Here is a 19507-nt window from a genome sequence, read left to right as displayed (position 1 = left end):
TGTTTCAACCCGCCCTGATTAAAGAACGCATGATACTTCAGTGACAAGAGTGTATTATTAATTCATTGCAAACAGTGGAATTTGGGGTGTGTTACTTTGAAAAATTGTTCAAAACTGGCGGCCTGGTAATAAAAAGCACTGAGAGAAATTCCAACTCATTAACTTTTAATGGCAAAATTCTCTTTCATATGAAATACCCAATATAGGCTGTCAGAATCAATCAGGTGTCCAGAAGAAGGAGGATGACACGTTGGAAAGGGATGGGGAACATGTCATTTGTGGCTCTCGGGTTGTTTCTTCTTGTCTGTCATGTTGCCAACGTTGCCGACGTTAAGTAGAGAGACACCAGCTTGGAACATGTGACAACACCCGTTCCCTTCCCAAAGTGCTATGAGGAACACAGGAATAAGAGACAAAAGGAACTAAACCTTGCTCCTGGCTGCCATGGAGGCTTTGCCCTGACAGAAGTCGAAGGAAGCAAAAGGTTGTGTTATCTTGTAGCGAGGGAGAGAGCGAGCGAGAGGTGTTCAAAGATAAGGCTTCTTATCTGGCTTCCTGGGTTCTTGGGGACGACGGGGGAAAAAAGACATCTCCTCTCCTCTCTCATAATTTTATAATTGGCTAGCCCTGTCCCTGAGTTCCCTAGGTTTCTGAGCCAATACCCCAGCCTGAGTCTAACACCTTAAACTTCCAACTATTTGAAAGCGTACAGTTGGCCTATGTGGAGGAAGAGGAAGAGGGGGAGGAGGGACGGTCGTGAAGGATGGCACTACGATTTCCCATGATGACCCAGGCCCGCAGCAGAGGCGTAGCGATGTAGACTTGATTACTACTTAACAAGAATGTGGGAGGGGGCTCAGAAAAGTGCAGACAGAGTGTGATGTTGAACTATCACTCCCCGCCATGCAATGTTGATAAGAGGCAGCATCAAAGAAGCCCAAAGGATTCTGGTCAGTAGTGAAATGAAAAATATGTATATATAAAATCACAATTTACTAAAATCACAAGTTACCTTTATTTTTAGTTCTTCCACTAAAAGGTTGGAGTCAAACTTAACTTGGACTGCCTCACACTCAAAAAAGTGGGCACTTTGAGGTTGTACTGTAGTGATAGCAAGTAGTCCAATACAAGCCAAGTCTGTTACAAGCCAACATTGCTGACCATTCATTGAACCCAACATGGCTGACCATTCATTGAACCCAACATGGCTGACCATTCATTGAACCCAACATGGCTGACCATTCATTGAACCCAACATGGCTGACCATTCATTGAACCCAACATGGCTGACCATTCATTGAACCCAACATGGCTGACCATTCATTGAACCCAACATGGCTGACCATTCATTGAACCCAACATGGCTGACCATTCATTGAGAGAGGCTGACAACACGAGTGAACACTGAACACTCTGGGCGCTTGACCTGCTAGCTGACGCCTCCACCAACAGGCTACTGTTAGTACCCTCCAGAGGTTTCAAGGTCCCATTACTACTCTACACCATGTTCTGCTCAACTGTAATGACCCCACAGTATGTCTGGTTTGAACTGTGTAGTAATAATATCCTTATACTGGGCTTTCATAGAGGAAGGAGAGAATGGGAAACCAAGAGGTCATTTCCAGAAAATGCTGACCTCTGTGCCACAGAAAGTAAGTGGGAGAACTGTTAACGACTCTCTGGCCTCTCTCTCCAATGTTCCGACCTTAACCTTTGACCTTTCCTCACTATTTACCCACTGCTTCTTGTGATCCCCTAACACCCCCCCCCCAACCCCTGGCTTCCTCCCATCACTCTCTTCTACACTACGTAACCACCAATCTGTGGTGCAGAAATGAAAGGAAAATGAAGAAGGAAAGAAGCGCATTTCGTTTTGCAGCCAGGCACTCTGGTTTTGCAAAGGACTGAGAGATTGCACTGCTGGAGGATGGAAAGAGAGGACAGGCTGGCGTAGCTGGGTGTGTGGGTGTGTATAGATGCAGGGATAGAGGGGGTCTCAGTGGCTTGGCTCGGCTGGCTGTCGAGACAGTTATCGACTGAACAGTTGAACAGACAACTGAACAACTGAACAGACAACTGACGGAACAGTTGTCACTGTTCCATCATGACTCCGGTGCACCGATACATCTGTCCCCTCCCACCTTGCCATTAACACAGAGTGGGCGGCGGCCAGGGGAATAGACCCGCAGATTATTTAGTTTAGTGGTTTAGTGATGAGCCACTGATGGCTGTCATTGTCATACTGGAACAGTGTGTCTTCTATGACAGGAAGGCCACTCAGGGCCCCATTCAGACTGGCTTTAAGCGCTCAAGTCAAAGATACACACACACATTCAATCTCTGGTGTTCAGACCTCAGATACACCGCGTGGTTATGTGTGTGTGTGTGTGTGTGTGTGTGTGTGTGTGTGTGTGTGTGTGTGTGTGTGTGTGTGACAGGGTGAGTGTTTGACTTCCTGCTGCCTTGTTAAGCAGATGATTTGGATGTCAGAATATGAGCTGACAGGTGTGGAGGTAATGTCTTCGGTTGGTTTTATGTTGTATCGTCTGGATCATTTCACAGAGAATAAGGAGTGCTGGGATGGTCACAGAAATATATACAGCTACAAGATAGAGGATTCACCCTAAAGCAGTTAGCCTACCCATCCTATACACACACACGTTGGTTTTACTATCCAAGTGGGGACCAAAACATTTATTCCCATTCATAATCCTATTTTCCCTAACCCTTAACCTAACCTTAACCATAACCCTTAACATAACCTTAACCATAACCTCGGCAAGACGGAGCTGCTCTTCCTCCCGGGGAAGGACTGCCCGTTCCATGATCTCGCCATCACGGTTGACAACTCCATTGTGTCCTCCTCCCAGAGCGCTAAGAACCTTGGCGTGATCCTGGACAACACCCTGTCGTTCTCAACTAACATCAAGGCGGTGGCCCGTTCCTGTAGGTTCATGCTCTACAACATCCGCAGAGTACGACCCTGCCTCACACAGGAAGCGGCGCAGGTCCTAATCCAGGCACTTGTCATCTCCCGTCTGGATTACTGCAACTCGCTGTTGGCTGGGCTCCCTGCCTGTGCCATTAAACCCCTACAACTCATCCAGAATGCCGCAGCCCGTCTGGTGTTCAACCTTCCCAAGTTCTCTCACGTCACCCCGCTCCTCCGCTCTCTCCACTGGCTTCCAGTTGAAGCTCGCATCCGCTACAAGACCATGGTGCTTGCCTACGGAGCTGTGAGGGGAACGGCACCTCACAGCTCCGTAGGCAATCCTTCTCACCCCCCCCCCTTTAAGATTTAGATGCACTATTGTAAAGTGACTGTTCCACTGGATGTCATAAGGTGAATGCACCAATTTGTAAGTCGCTCTGGATAAGAGCGTCTGCTAAATGACTTAAATGTAAATGTAACCTCAAACTCCTGACTCTAAAACTAAACTTATACCCTAATTCTTAACCCCTAATTCCTAAGCCCTAATTCCTAACCCCTAATTCGAACCGTAATTGTAACCATAAAACATATTTCCTTGTGGGGACCTGCAAAATGGCCCCACTTGTCAGAATTGTCCTTATTTTACTATCCTTGTGAGGACAGTTCAATCCCAAAAGGACAGTACAGTTAGACTGCACACACACACACACACACACACACACACACACACACACACACACACACACACACACACACACACACACACACACACACACACACACACACACACACACACACACACACACACACACACACACACACACACACACACACACACACACACACACACACACACACACACACACACACACACACACACACACACACAGCGAGTGCCTCCTCACAGCCCTCTCTACTTACGACAACTCCCCAGGGAATAACCGGCCTCATTAAGTGAGACAAAAACAATGACAGCGCCGAGCGTTGGCCGTGACTCCGTTGGCAACGGACAAAGCCTGACTGGGGTGGTGGGAAGGAGGTAATACGAAGGTGGGTTGTATCAAGAGTGCACACGCAGGAGTCTGATGTGGTATCGTGCCTCGTGGGCAAGCATTATTCCAACTGTATATCATTAGCTGTGCGGTGAGTTGTCTAATTAGCAATAGGGCAGAATAATGACTATAACTCCATTAATCACAAAGGTAATATATGTAAAAGCATGTATTTTTGGCCTTGGGAAAAGAATGCGAAGAGGTAGAGGGAAAACAACTATAACCCCTGTTTTATATCGAAAAAATTCTAATCATTGCTTTTATTATTCATTTATACACATATACTTTTATTCAATTTACAGTGCTTGCTCTTTAGAGCATAAGTGTGTTGTATGTGAAGTATAATAGAAGGAGAAGACAAGGGAAAGCAGAAGACCCCTCGTCTTTAATGTATTTACATTGGAGAACAAATTGTTGTCTTACATATTGTAACGAATCCGCATTGACAACGCTACAGTATAATTCATGAGAGCTAGATTAAGCCATAATAACGAATCTAGAGTGTTCTAGGTGTCGTGGTTCATTTTAAATTGATCTATAACTGACAGAGGGGAGTGGGAGACGTCCAGAGTGAGATCAGCAGATCTGAGGAGCAGTACTGTACATACAGTAGAGTGAGATCAGACGATCTGAGGAGCAGTACTGTACATACAGTAGAGTGAGATCAGACGATTTGAGGAGCAGTACTGTACATACAGTAGAGTGAGATCAGACGATCTGAGGAGCAGTACTGTACATACAGTAGAGTGAGATCAGACGATTTGAGGAGCAGTACTGTACATACAGTAGAGTGAGATCAGACGATCTGAGGAGCAGTACTGTACATACAGTAGAGTGAGATCAGACGATCTGAGGAGCAGTACTGTACATACAGTAGAGTGAGATCAGACGATCTGAGGAGCAGTACTGTACATACAGTAGAGTGAGATCAGCAGATCTGAGGAGCAGTACTGTACATACAGTAGAGTGAGATCAGACGATCTGAGGAGCAGTACTGTACATACAGTAGAGTGAGATCAGACGATCTGAGGAGCAGTACTGTACATACAGTAGAGTGAGATCAGACGATCTGAGGAGCAGTACTGTACATACAGTAGAGTGAGATCAGCAGATCTGAGGAGCAGTACTGTACATACAGTAGAGTGAGATCAGACGATTTGAGGAGCAGTACTGTACATACAGTAGAGTGAGATCAGACGATCTGAGGAGCAGTACTGTACATACAGTAGAGTGAGATCTGAGCAGTACTGATCTAGAGTGAGATCAGAGATCTGAGGAGCAGTACTGTACATACAGTAGAGTGAGATCAGACGATCTGAGGAGCAGTACTGTACATACAGTAGAGTGAGATTGAGATCAGACGATCTGAGGAGCAGTACTGTACATACAGTAGAGTGAGATCAGCAGATCTGAGGAGCAGTACTGTACATACAGTAGAGTGAGATCAGACGATCTGAGGAGCAGTACTGTACATACAGTAGAGTGAGATCAGACGATCTGAGGAGCAGTACTGTACATACAGTAGAGTGAGATCAGACGATCTGAGGAGCAGTACTGTACATACAGTAGAGTGAGATCAGAGATCGATCTGAGGAGCAGTACTGTACATACAGTAGAGTGAGATCAGACGATCTGAGGAGCAGTACTGTACATACAGTAGAGTGAGATCAGACGATCTGAGGAGCAGTACTGTACATACAGTAGAGTGAGATCAGACGATTTGAGGAGCAGTACTGTACATACAGTAGAGTGAGATCAGACGATCTGAGGAGCAGTACTGTACATACAGTAGAGTGAGATCAGCAGATCTGAGGAGCAGTACTGTACATACAGTAGAGTGAGATCAGACGATTTGAGGAGCAGTACAGTACTGTACATACAGTAGAGTGAGATCAGACGATCTGAGGAGCAGTACTGTACATACAGTAGAGTGAGATCAGCAGATCTGAGGAGCAGTACTGTACATACAGTAGAGTGAGATCAGCAGATCTGAGGAGCAGTACTGTACATACAGTAGAGTGAGATCAGCAGATCTGAGGAGCAGTACTGTACATACAGTAGAGTGAGATCAGCAGATCTGAGGAGCAGTACTGTACATACATTAGAGTGAGATCAGCAGATCTGAGGAGCAGTACTGTACATACAGTAGAGTGAGATCAGACGATCTGCAGAGCAGTACTGTACATACAGTAGAGTGAGATCAGCAGATCTGAGGAGCAGTACTGTACATACAGTAGAGTGAGATCAGACGATCTGCAGAGCAGTACTGTACATACAGTAGAGTGAGATCAGCAGATCTGAGGAGCAGTACTGTACATACAGTAGAGTGGTAGCTACACAGAAAAACAAATACCTGAAGGATCACTCAGAATAATGAATCATGATTTGATGAGAAATAGTGCAGTCAGTAATATACCATTTTGCTTGGAAAATGTTTGTAAAGTGATAGCAAAATGTATTTTTTTAAAATCTGAATTGAAATGTAATAGGCTACTGGGGTAATGAGGAATGTACTGAAAACGTCATTAAAGAAAACCAAAATAAAACTGAACCATGCATACAGTACACTGAACAGTACAGTGGAAATGCTCTAATACAACCGATTGTATATAGGTCATGAGTAGAGAGAGAGAGAGAGAGAGAGAGAGAGAGAGAGAGAGAGAGAGAGAGAGAGAGAGAGAGAGAGAGAGAGAGAGAGAGAGAGAGAGAGAGAAAAGAGAGAAAGAAAAAGAGAGAGAGAGAGAGAGAGAGAGAGAGAGGAGAGAAGAGAGGGAGAGAGAGAGATACTAACAGCACTGATACTGGTGTCTCCTCTAGAAATGTTTGAGAAAGCATTCAAGTGATCTGATTTTCTCACTTCCACAACACTCCTGGCTGCCTACTGCTGAGTCTCAGCCTCTGTGCCTTTTTTCATACATTTGCACCTCGCAATCCAATGTGAGAGCACACTTGTCTCACCGTGACAGCGAATAGAGCTTTAAAATGCCTCCTAAGATATAAATAAACTTTTCTGAGCGGAAAACTGCAAATGCATTTATCCTTTAAAAAAAGAATGGGGAAAAAAACGCATTTCTGAAGCCTGTCCAAGGCGCAAAAACAGAAATGTCATTAAATTCTCCTAAAAAATAGATCACTTTTCACTGAAGGAGAGGGAGATACACTTGGCACACGGGAAGTCAAAGTCATTTAAAGTTTATTCATCTCAACAAAATTGTCACTGCCAAAAGTCACACGACATAAAATAATGTATCATTGTCTTTTTCTTTAAAAAGTATAAATATAACCTTAACATTTGCATTTTAATGTCCCAATGTTCTTTTTAAGTGGGATAATGTATGACACACATCAAGTCCTGAAACACATGATTTCAACTTATGTTCATGTAATTTAATACAAATACATAATAAAAACATTAGTATTCATTTATATATTATCAGGTGATACTGTAGTAATATTGATGACTGAAGGGCAAGTTGTCCACTCTCAAACTTGGCCTGGGATGAGAATGGAAAACCTTTCCACTCAACATTTTCAGGGCTGCCCACTCGGCAAAAAGCCGGTTGAATCAACGTTGTTTCCATGTCATTCCAAACCCAAAATGTGATGATGTTGAATCAAAAGTGAAAAACTGATTGATCTCATCAACGTAAGGGAAATATATTTTTTTCACACCCAATTTCGAACCTAAATCCAATGACAAGGTCAGCTTTCGGTTGTTGATTTCACGTTGAATTCACGTTAGTTGACAACTCAACCAAATGTAAATGAAAACTCGATGTTGAAAGGACGTCTGTGCCCACTGGGTGAGCTCTTCTCTTGTTCTTCCTTGTCAAAGTCCTATAAAGGCTTGAATGAAATGCTTAAACCCCACAGTTGGAATGATCAAGACAAAGAGGGGGACATAAAACACATTATTAGTTGTGTTCCAAGTCACAGTGTCTGTCCCTAAAGTACAGAAACATTGATTTCTCTCTGGGTTCTACTCTATCATATAATACTGCCTGGTTGTATAACTGGTGCTGCTGAGTAGAGAAATACAGTTCATATTCTATGTACTGTACAGTACCAGTCAAAGGTTTTCGAACACCTACTCATTCAAAGGTTTTTCTTTATTTTTTAAAACTATTTTCTACATTGTAGAATAATAGTGAAGACATCAAAACTATCAAATAACACATATGGAATATATCATGTAGTAACCAAAAATGTGTTAAAGAAATCAAAATATATTTTATATTTGAGATTCTTCAATTTAGCCACCCTTTGCCTTGATGACAACTTTGCACACTCTTGGCATTCTCTCAACCAGCCTCATGAGGTCGTCACCTGGAATGCATTTCAATGAACAGGTGTGCCTTTTTAAAAGTTAATTTGTGGAATTTCTTTCCTTCTTAATGCGTTTGAGCCAATCAGTTGTGTTGTGACAAGGTAGGGGTGGTATACAGAAGACAGCCCTATTTGGTAAAAGACTAAGCCCATATTATGGCAAGAACAGCTTAAATAAGCAAAGAGAAACAACATTACTTTGAGACATGAAGGGCAGCAAATGTTTTCAAAATATAAAAAATACATTTACATTTACATTTAAGTCATTTAGCAGACGCTCTTATCCAGAGCGACTTACAAATTGGACCCTTTGCTATGAGCTCAGGTGCATCCTGTTTCCATTGATCATGCTAGAGATGTTTCTACACCTGAATTGGTATCCACCTGTTGTACATTCATTTGATAGCACATGAAAGGCACACACCTGTCTATATAAGGTCCCACAGTTGACAGTGCATGTCAGTCCAAGCCATGAGGTCGAAGGAAGTGTCTGTAGAGCTCTGAGACAGGATTGTTTCGAGGCACAGATCTGGGGAAGGGTACCAAAACGTTTCTGCAGCATTGAAGGTCCCCACGAACAAAGTGGCCTCCATCATTCTTAAATGGAAGAAGTTTGGAACCTCCAAGACTCTTCCTAGAGCTGGCCGCCCGGCCAAACTGAGCAATCGGGGAAAAGGGCCTTGGTCAGGGAGGTGACCAAGAACCCAATTATCACTCTGACAATCTTCAGAGTTCTTCTGTGGATATGGGAGAACTTTCCAGAAGGCCAACCATCTCTGCAGCACTCCACCAATAAGACCTTTGTGGTAGAGTGGCCAGGTGGAAGCAACTCCTCAGTAAAAGGCACGACAACCTGCTTGGATTTTGCCAAAAGGCACCTAAAGGACTCTCAGACTATGAGAAACAAGATTCTCTGGTCTGATGAAACCAAGATGGAACTCTTTCATTTGAATGCCAAGGGACACATCTGGAGGAAACCTGGCACCATCCCTACGGTGAGGCATGTTGGTGGCATCACATGTCTGTGGGGAAGTTTTTCAGTGGCAGTTACTGGGAGACTAGTCAGGATCAAGGGAAAGATGAACCGAGCAAAGTACAGAGAGATCCTTGATGAAAACCTGCTCCAGATTGCTTAGGACCGCAGGCTGGGGTGAAGGTTCAGCTTCCAACAGGACAACGACCCTAAGCACACAGCCAAGACAACGCAGATGTGGCTTCGGGACAAGTCTCTGAATGTCCTTGAGTGGCACAGCCAGAGCCTGGACGATCAAACATCTCCGGAGAGACCTGAAAATAGCTGTGCAGCGACGCTCCCCATCCAACCGGACACAGCTTGAGATGATTTGCAGAGAATGGGTGAAATTCCCCAAATACAGGTGTGCCAAGCTTGTAGTAACATACCCAAGAAGAATTGAGGCTGTAATCACTGCCAAAGGTGCTTACACAAAGTACTGAGTAAAGGGTCTGAATACTTACAATACCAGTCAAAAGTTTGGACACACCTACTCATTCAAGGGTTTTTCTTTATTTTACTATTTTTCTACATTGTAGAATAATAGTGGAAGACATTACAACTATGAAATAACACTTTAGAATCATATAGTAACCAACAAAAGTGTTAAAGAAATCAAAATATATTTTAGATTTTAGATTTTTTAAAGTAGCCACCCACTCTTGGCATTCTCTCAACCAGCTTCATGACGTAGTCACCTGGAATGCATTTCAATTAACAGGTGTGCCTTGTTAAAAGTTAAATAGTAGAATTGATTTCCTTCTTAATGTATTTGAGCCAATCAGTTGTGTTGTGTAGGTTTGGTATACCGAAAATAGCCCTATTTGGTAAAAGACCAAGTCCATATTATGGCAAGAACCGCTCAAATAAGCAAAGAGAAACGTCAGTCCGTCATTACATTAAGACATGAAGATCGGTCAACACGGAAAACAAAACAAAAAATTGAAAAGTTGCAGTCGCAAAAACCATCAAGCTATGATGATACTGGCTCTCATGAGGACCGCCACAGGAAAGAAATACCCAGAGTTACCTCTGCTGCAGAGGATAAGTTCATTAGAGTTACCAGGCTCAAAAATCGGCAATTAACTGCACCTCAGATTGCAGCCCAAATAAATGCTGTAACAGACAAACCTCAACACCAACTGTTCAGAGGAGAATGCGTGAATCAGGCCTTCATGGTCGAATTGCTGAAAAGAAACCCCTACTAAAGGATACCAATAAGAGGGGACTTGCTTGGGCCAAGAAACATGGACATTATACCAGAGAAAATCTGTTCTTTGGTCTGATGAGTCCAAATTTAACCTGACAGAGCTTGTGAGGATCTGCAGAGAAGAATGGGAGAAACTCCCCAAATACAGGTGTGCCAAGCTTGTAGCGTCATACCCAAGAAGACTCAAGGCTGTAATCGCTGCCAAAGGTGCTTCAACAAAGTACTGAGTAAAGGGTCTGAATACTTATGTAAATGTGATATTTCAGGTTTTTATTTCTTCGAAATTTGCAAACATTTTTAAAAACCTGTTTTTGCTTCGTCATTATTGTGTGTAGGTAAATGAAGGGGAAAAACTGTTTTAATACATTTTGGAATAAGGCTGTAACGTAACAAAATGTGGAAAAAGTCAAGTGGTCGGAATACTTTCCGAATGCACTGTATATAAACTGCATATACATATAGGCGTGTTAAAAAAAATAACAATAATATGCTTCTTATTCATTCTTTTCTGTGGTTTATTCAAATAAATGAAAATAAATGAATTGAAATGGAATCTTTTTCGCTTTTTGAGGATCAAAATGTCGGTGAAAAAAAAGGGCTGACATTTTCCCTATGACGAATAACTGATTTTCCGTGAACTGACATGCTGTCTAATACATGATTTGTTGCCACTCCCCAATGAACAAAGGGAGGAGTCACTGAGTGACTCCAGGAAGAAGACGAACACTTTAATCACCACAGAGAAGTTTCATGAACATTTCAGATGAAGATGCCGACATATTTCCATTATTAATCAACGTTGTCACTCCAGAGAAAGTATCCAACAATCTGAAACATGGAGTTAAGATCAGAGGCGAGTTCTTCTTCGTTGTAAAGACATTGGAATGAATTAAACAGAGGTCCAAAGTGATCGTCTGGGGAGTAAGACTCTACACACAGTGTCCCATCAAACAAGAGCTAAGACCAGCCACAAACAGACCAAAGAGAGACAGAAGAGAGTGAAAGAGAGAGAGAGAGAGAAAGAAAGAGATCCAATTTGACTTTGCCTATGCGCCTCACACTTTAACATGACATCTCTCCCCACAACTTAAAAGGAGTCATCCTTCCGCATCTATTTCCCCATTCTATCTTATCAGTGGCATTTACCAGTCTAACGAAGCTAATGATAGTCAATATCAAAGTAGCACTATTGTCATGTAGCATTATAGCTTCCCCTCCCTCTCTCTCCTTCTCTCTCTCTATCTGGTTAGGTCTACCTTCCTCACTGATCAACCATTGTTTTCTCAGATGCTGAGTGAAGGAAAGACAACTATTTATGTTTGAAAGGGAAGAGAAGAGAAGGGGGGGGCTGTGCCAGACTTCTATTCTCCTTTCATCCTCCTCTCATCCTGCCTCCTTTAGGTTTCCTTCTCTTCTTCTTTTTGTGTTTAACTGTCTCTCCCTCCTTTCTTCATGTGGACAGTGTTGTGTGGGAACAGACAGTGGAACAACCCATCCAGGGGACACATGACAATGCTCGTTAGGGAAGAAATAGCAGGGCTGTCCCTTCAGCCAGCATCAATATTACATTGATAAGGGGTTTGCTGTGAACAAAGTAGTATTACTGTGTTGCAATAAGAGATGGCCTCTTCTGTGTATCGAGTGCATGGGTCGTTTTGGTTACTACTAACTTGGACACTTGGCGCAAAGCCCGAAAACAAACTGTCTTTGACTCCTTCTGTATAAAACTTCCGCTCCTTCTGTATATAACGTCCACTCCTGCATATAACTTCCACTCCTTCTGTATATAACTTCCACTCCTTCTGTATATAACTTCCACTCCTTCTGTATATAACTTCCACTCCTTCTGTATATAACTTCCACTCCTTCTGTATATAACTTCCACTCCTTCTGTATAAAACTTCCGCTCCTTCTGAATATAACTTCCACTCCTTCTGTATATAACTTCCACTCCTGTATTTAACTTCCACTCCTTCTGTATATAACTTCCACTCCTTCTGTATATAACTTCCACTCCTTCTGTATATAACTTCCACTCCATCTGTATATAACTTCCACTCCTTCTGTATATAACTTCCACTCCTTCTGTATATAACTTCCACTCCTTCTGAATATAACTTCCACTCCTGTATATAACTTCCAATCCTTCTGTATATAACTTCCACTCCTTCTGTATATAACTTCCACTCCTGTATATAACTTCCACTCCTTCTGTATATAACTTCTGCTCCTTCTGTATATAACTTCCACTCCTTCTGTATATAACTTCCACTCCTTCTGAATATAACTTCCACTCCTGTATATAACTTCCAATCCTTCTGTATATAACTTCTGTATATAACTTCCACTCCTTCTGTATATAACTTCCACTCCTTCTGTATATAACTTCCACTCCTGTATATAACTTCCAATCCTTCTGTATATAACTTCCACTCCTTCTGTATATAACTTCCACTCCTTCTGTATATAACTTCCACTCCTTCTGTATATAACTTCCACTCCTTCTGTATATAACTTCCACTCCTTCTGTATATAACTTCCAAAACATCTAAATGTGTATGTATTCGCCAGTGTGCTCAGACGTTATAGACACAATGGTAAACATGCAGCATGGTATTGTGAGGGCTGTGTTGGGCCAGTAACCTAAAGGTCGCTGGATCAAATCCCCGAGCCAACACTGGTGAAAAATCTGCCGATGTGCTTTTGTGCAATTGATCCTGGAATTCTCTCTGGATAAGAGTGTCTGCTAATTGACAAAAAATGTCAAATGTAATCTCAGTGTAAAATATCACCAGGGTCAAAGGCCAAGTCCTTAAACATGTCACATGTACACATATTGTACTGAATTATGTGAGGTGAATCATATTACAACTGGAAATTACTATGTAATTACACCCTATAAGCTACAAAGGAGCCTACACGCAATCATTTCAAAGCCACATATTCTTATAATTTAGGTTAAAACACTACCAACCACCTGTTGGGGACATGCTGTGGGTCATTACTGTCATATAATGGCAGTGGTGGAAAAAGTACCAAATTGTCATACTTGAGTAAAAGTAAAGATACCTTTATAGATAATGAATAAAATACTAATTGAGTAAAAGTCTAAAAGTATTTGGTTTTAAATATACTTAAGAATCAAAAGTAGATGTAATTGCAAAAATATACTTAAGTAAAAGTAAAAGTATAAATAATTTCAAATTGCTTATATTAAGCAAGCCAGATGGCACTCTTTCTTGTTTTTTTTTCTTTACTGATAGCCAGGGGCACACTCCAACACTCAGACATAATTTACAAACAAAACATTTGTGTTTAGTGAGTCCGCCAGTCCAGAGGCAGTAGGGATGACCAGGGATGTTCTCTTGATAAGTGTGCGAATTGGACCATTTTCTGTCCTGCTAAGCATTCAAAGTTAAGGAACATGAAAGAAATGTATGGAGTAAAAAGTACATTATTTTCTTTAGGAATGTAGTGAAGTTAAAATAAAAGTTGTCAAAAAATATAAATAGTAATGTACAGATACCCTAGAAAACTACTTCAGTAGTACTTGAAAGTAGTTTTTACTTAAGTACTTTACACCATTGTATGATGGTCTCTTTCTAAGAGGTGAAGATAAAAAAAAGTATCATATAAACACCTCTGAATATCATCCTACTCGCCATTCTCACTGCTGCCACTAGATGGCGCTTTAGTCCTTCTTGTTTGACTTGGGCATCTCCACACACAGACGCAGGAACACTCACAAGTGCAAATTCACATACACACTCACATAGACATTCACACCATGTGCGCATGAACTGAACCGGCCAATAAGCCAATGTTGTTTTCAATAGCATGAGATTTATCTGAAAGGTCCAATTCATATTCAATAGACATGTACTGTGTGTGTCTAAAGAACACGGCAGGGGGTGAGGCAGATGTAACATGAACTACAGCAAAAACACACACCACATTAAGATGTGTTTTTTAAAAACTTTTATAAACTAATGTGGAGTAGCGTTTTAAGGTTCAATTAATTTAGCAGGTGATTTGATTATTTTATGGATATTTACCATTGAGCATCTCAATGATAATGTAATGATCTCTTTCTTTCTCTCTCTCTTCCTTTCTCTCTCCCTCTGTCTCTCTCTCATTCTTTCACACACACACACACACACACACACACACACACACACACACACACACACACACACACACACACACACACACACACACACACACACACACACACACACACACACACACACACACACACACACACACACACACACACACACACACACACACTTTCCCTGATAGGCGCATTACACTACAGTACACTGGGGGAATGCTCTCTCTCTCCTCTGTGAGAGCACTTCACAGCCTAGTGAAGCTGTTGGGTTCAAAGAAACAATATTAGATCGATATGCACGCTGCTGTTCTCTGTCTCCGAGGTGTGGCGTGTTTGTGTGTATGCGTGCTGCCCGTACTCTACGTGTGTGTGTGTGTATGCGTGCTGCCCGTACTCTACGTGTGTGTGTGTGTGTGTCGATAACTCAGGGCAGAGGTCTACAGTAGAATCTCTCTATCTCTAACACCTTATAGGCCTCATTACCGAGCGCGTCACAGGGGGCTCATATCAGATACAATAAGGGGGGGAGTGGAGAGAGGAGAAGGCAGGCTAGCAGGGTAAGCACTATGGGGATGTTCATCAAGCCAAGGTCTATCCTTCTCAATGCGGGGAGGAGAGAGGATGACAAGGTAGGTTAGCAGGGTTAACACTATGGGGAGGGTGATGGTTCATCTTTATCAGCTAACACACACACACACACACACACACACACACACACACACACACACACACACACACACACACACACACACACACACACACACACACACACACACACACACACACACACACACACACACACACACACACACACACACACACACACACACACACACACGCACACCAATACATACAGGGGCACTTAAACAAACTGACACACAGACAATAACACACACACACCCTGGAGATGGTCTAGGTCCAGAGGCATAGCAAACACACACACATATCAGCTAACACACACACACACCTCCTAGAGAAGTTAGGGGTCAAAATGTCACAGCACACTTCCACACGTAAAACAAACACACAATCTCAAAGAGCATGCCACCGCACAATAATGCACTTTAAACATGGGAGACAGACAGACTGACAGACTGACTGACAGACAGGTAGATAGATCTATGGAGAGAGATAGATCAAGGGAGAGAGAGAGAAAGAGATAGATTGATAGATCTATGGAGAGATAGAGGGATAAAGAGATAGATCGAGAGATATATCGAGGGAGAGAGCCCGGACCTGAACCTGATCGAACATCTCTGGAGAGACCTGAAAATAGCTGTGCAGCGACGCTCCCCATCTAACCAGACAGAGCTTGAGAGGATCTGCAAAGAAGAATGGGAGAAACTCCACAAATACAGGTGTGCCAAACATGTAGCGACATACCCAATAAGACTCAAGGCTGTCATCGCTGCCAAAGGTGCTTCAGCAAAGTACTGAGTAAAGAGTATGAATACTTATGTAAATGTGATATTTCAGTTTCTACAAACCTGTTTTTGGTTTGTCATTATTCCATTTTAAAATAAGGCTGTAAAACGTAACAAAATATGGAAAAAGTCAAGGGATCTGAATACTTTTCCGAATGCGCTGTGTGTGTGTGTGTGTGTGTGTGTGTGTGTGTGTGTGTGTGTGTGTGTGTGTGTGTGTGTGTGTGTGTGTGTGTGTGTGTGTGTGTGTGTGTGTGTGTGTGTGTGTGTGTGTTTGAGGTTGTGGACAGGTGTCTTTTATACTGATAACAAGTTAAAACAGGTGCCATTAATACAGGTAACAAGTGGAGGACAGAAATCTTGCTTGTCTGTAGGTGACCAAATACTTATTTTCCACCATAATTTGCAAATAAATTCATTAACAATCCTACATTGTGATTTTCTGGATTTTTTTCTTCTCATTTTGTCTGTCATAGTTGAAGTGTACCTATGATGAAAATTACAGGCCTCTCTCATCTTTTTAAGTGGGAGAACTTGCACAATTGGTGGCTGACTAAATACTTTTTCCCCCCACTGTATATATATAAATCCTATTATCTGTATATATATAAATCCTATTATCTTAAGAACATAATGTTTATTGCATGAAAATAGTGTTTTCTTCTTGAATTATGATGAAACACTATTTTAATGCTATAAACATTATGTTCTTAAACAAAGTACTGAGTAACGGGTCTGAATACTAAAAACCAGTTTTTTCTTAGTCATTATGGGGAAGTGTGTGTAGACTGATGAAGGAAAAAAATAAGGTTGTAACGTAACAAAATGTGGAAGAAGTCAAAGGGTCTGAGTACTTTCCGAATGCACTGTACATACTGAGACAGACTGAGAATTAGACAGGTGGAAATATAGACAGAAGGAAAGAGAGAGCAGTGAGCTGTGCTGAGTCCCAGTCCTAACTAACTGGCTGGAATACTAACCCTCTATGGAGAAATACCCATCCCAGTCCTTCACGCTCTCCCGCCCACCCCGACAGCCACCCTGGGAGCAGTGTCCTTCATGGGACCTCCACCCTTCTGGTCCTCCCCCCTGCCTTCCAGTTCACCCCCTGCCTCGCTGGTCCTCCATGCAGACGTCCAGACCTCCAGGCCCCCCCCTCACTCACAGAAGGGGACAGTTACGGCTTGGTGATCAGGTGCAGCTGTCCTGCAGGGTGGTGGCCTCTGACGGTCGAAGGCCAAGGTGTTATATAAAAGGTACATGGTGGGGACAGCTAACAGTGGCTGACGGCTAGGCTACTACCTGTATGAGAAGTAGGTCTCTCAGAAAACTACCGCCATTGTCTTCCTTACTGGTGCACTGACTTTGCTGACAGCAACTTTATTGAGGTCAATTGCACTTACTATGACTGAGATATGTGGTTCTCTCACCTAGCTAGAACGCACTTAGAAAGCACAAACTTTAAAGTCGTTCTGGATTACTAAAATGGAAAAGGGAAATGTAAGAAGGCATTTCAAATTCACATTGCTTTATCTGGGTTCCAGGACTCTGACTGCCCCCTTGCGACACTCTAGCAGGGTGAAGTTTGGTTCAAAGACTTGAGTATAATCCAGTCAGACAACAAGATAATACAAAAACACTGAGATGTATTCATATTAACCTGCACCGGACACAAGTGATTCTGCTGTGGGTCTCTCTCATATTCCAACCTTTATTTACCTTCGCCGCAACTAACCCAGGTAGGATAAACGTCAACAGAATACAGAGGGACAGCGGTGAGAGATAAAAACTCTCCTGTGTCCGCAATTCAAATGAATAAATATCTGTGTTAATGCTCTACAAGCACAGCCGAAACTCTGGGAGTCGTGTTGACTCAACAGTTGTGTGTGTGTGTTTCCATCTCTAACAGACTGAGATACAGGGAGGTCGGGCATATCAAGCCAGGCGGGGAGCCACCATGGAGGGGAAAGCTAATTACAACAATAATGGAGCCTGATAGCCAGGGCCTCACAGGCCAAGTCCCTGGAAATACCTCTCTGTCTGTATGCTAGCGTAGCATCACTGCTGCCTTCCTGTTGTTAGCAATTAGAGGCTGGAGGATGCCCACCAAGGGCCTCCTGACTCGGGCATTGCACATACTGTAAGAGCCCAGGCCTGGGCGTAGCGAGCTAGCATATTTAACGTTGTTAGCGTAGCTAGCATGAACATGGCCTGAGACTGTTGGGAGCTTGGCAGGGTCAGGTCAGGAGGCCGGTGTTAGCTGTGGGGTGGCTAGCTAGCATAGAGTAGCATGGGAGCTAAGTGTCCTGATGAGCGCTCATTAATAATGCAGCGGGTGAGGCTAATGGAGCACGAGATTGTCTGGGCCAAAGCCTGACAGGGGACCTCTGTTAGGTCAGAGTGAGTAAGATTGTGGTGGTAAGTGACTGATGAGTGACTCATATAACTGAGAAACCCTAGAACTGAGAAACCCTTGAGATCCTCGAAATAGGCCCATGGGTCAGTGTTAAGACATAGGTCATATCTTTTCAAGCAGATTGTTTAAGATATACAATGTTTGGTGCTTTTACCAGTGATGGTGTTAAAGGGACTGAATGATTCAGCTTAGAAACACACCTGACTGCCAAACCATGAAACCCACATTATAGAAGTCAAAGTAAAGACATGATCATATCTTTCTTCCATCTGATATTTGATTAACCTACAGTGGTGGTATCCCACTATACCTGTAGTAGAGTGATGGTGTTCAACTTTGAGATAAGCTTGTCCTATTGGGTGGCAGGTGTCATTGCAGAGCTATGGTTAACCCTTTCATGGTCGTGAAGGCTATGCAGTGGGGATGGGAGGGCTGCGGAGAGCTGCAGGCTACAACGATTGTGTTTTCACACGTGTCAGATCTGCAGTGAGTGGTAGAGTGCTAGGGGTCAGGGGTCAAAACCATTACTGTTGGCTGATGGGGGATATTCACTGGCCCAGGGTGACTCGCCATGTGTTGCTATGGGAACAGGAGTTCACTTAAGGGGGTGAACTATCAACCTCTGTGAACTTTACTTAAGACAAAAGAGGGGTTAGTCGTATATTACAGAAGTCCATTTTGAACCACAATTTCAATATGAAAAGAAATGTGATTGTGGATTGTTCTGTCAAAAATAAATAGCTTTGACGTAATGCCTTGATACAGTGTTGCCATACACTTGTTGGATCTTAATTTGATCACTCTTTTGTTGCTGCACCGCAGCAAACGTAGATGAGCTTTGTGATTGACCTAAATTTACTGAAAACCCACACTAACACATGGTCATATTAACAGTATTGCACTTTTCATGTAGCCTAATTTTGGCCCACTAATAGCCTAACCACCGATCAAGAAACATTATTGACTAAACGTTCAAATCCTGTTACTGCAGGATTATTTTTCTGCAGCAATACTGGTCAAA

This window comes from Oncorhynchus gorbuscha, linkage group LG17 (assembly GCF_021184085.1).
Source record: "Oncorhynchus gorbuscha isolate QuinsamMale2020 ecotype Even-year linkage group LG17, OgorEven_v1.0, whole genome shotgun sequence".
Taxonomy (NCBI): domain Eukaryota; kingdom Metazoa; phylum Chordata; class Actinopteri; order Salmoniformes; family Salmonidae; genus Oncorhynchus; species Oncorhynchus gorbuscha.
Note: the sequence above shows the minus strand (reverse complement) of the source record.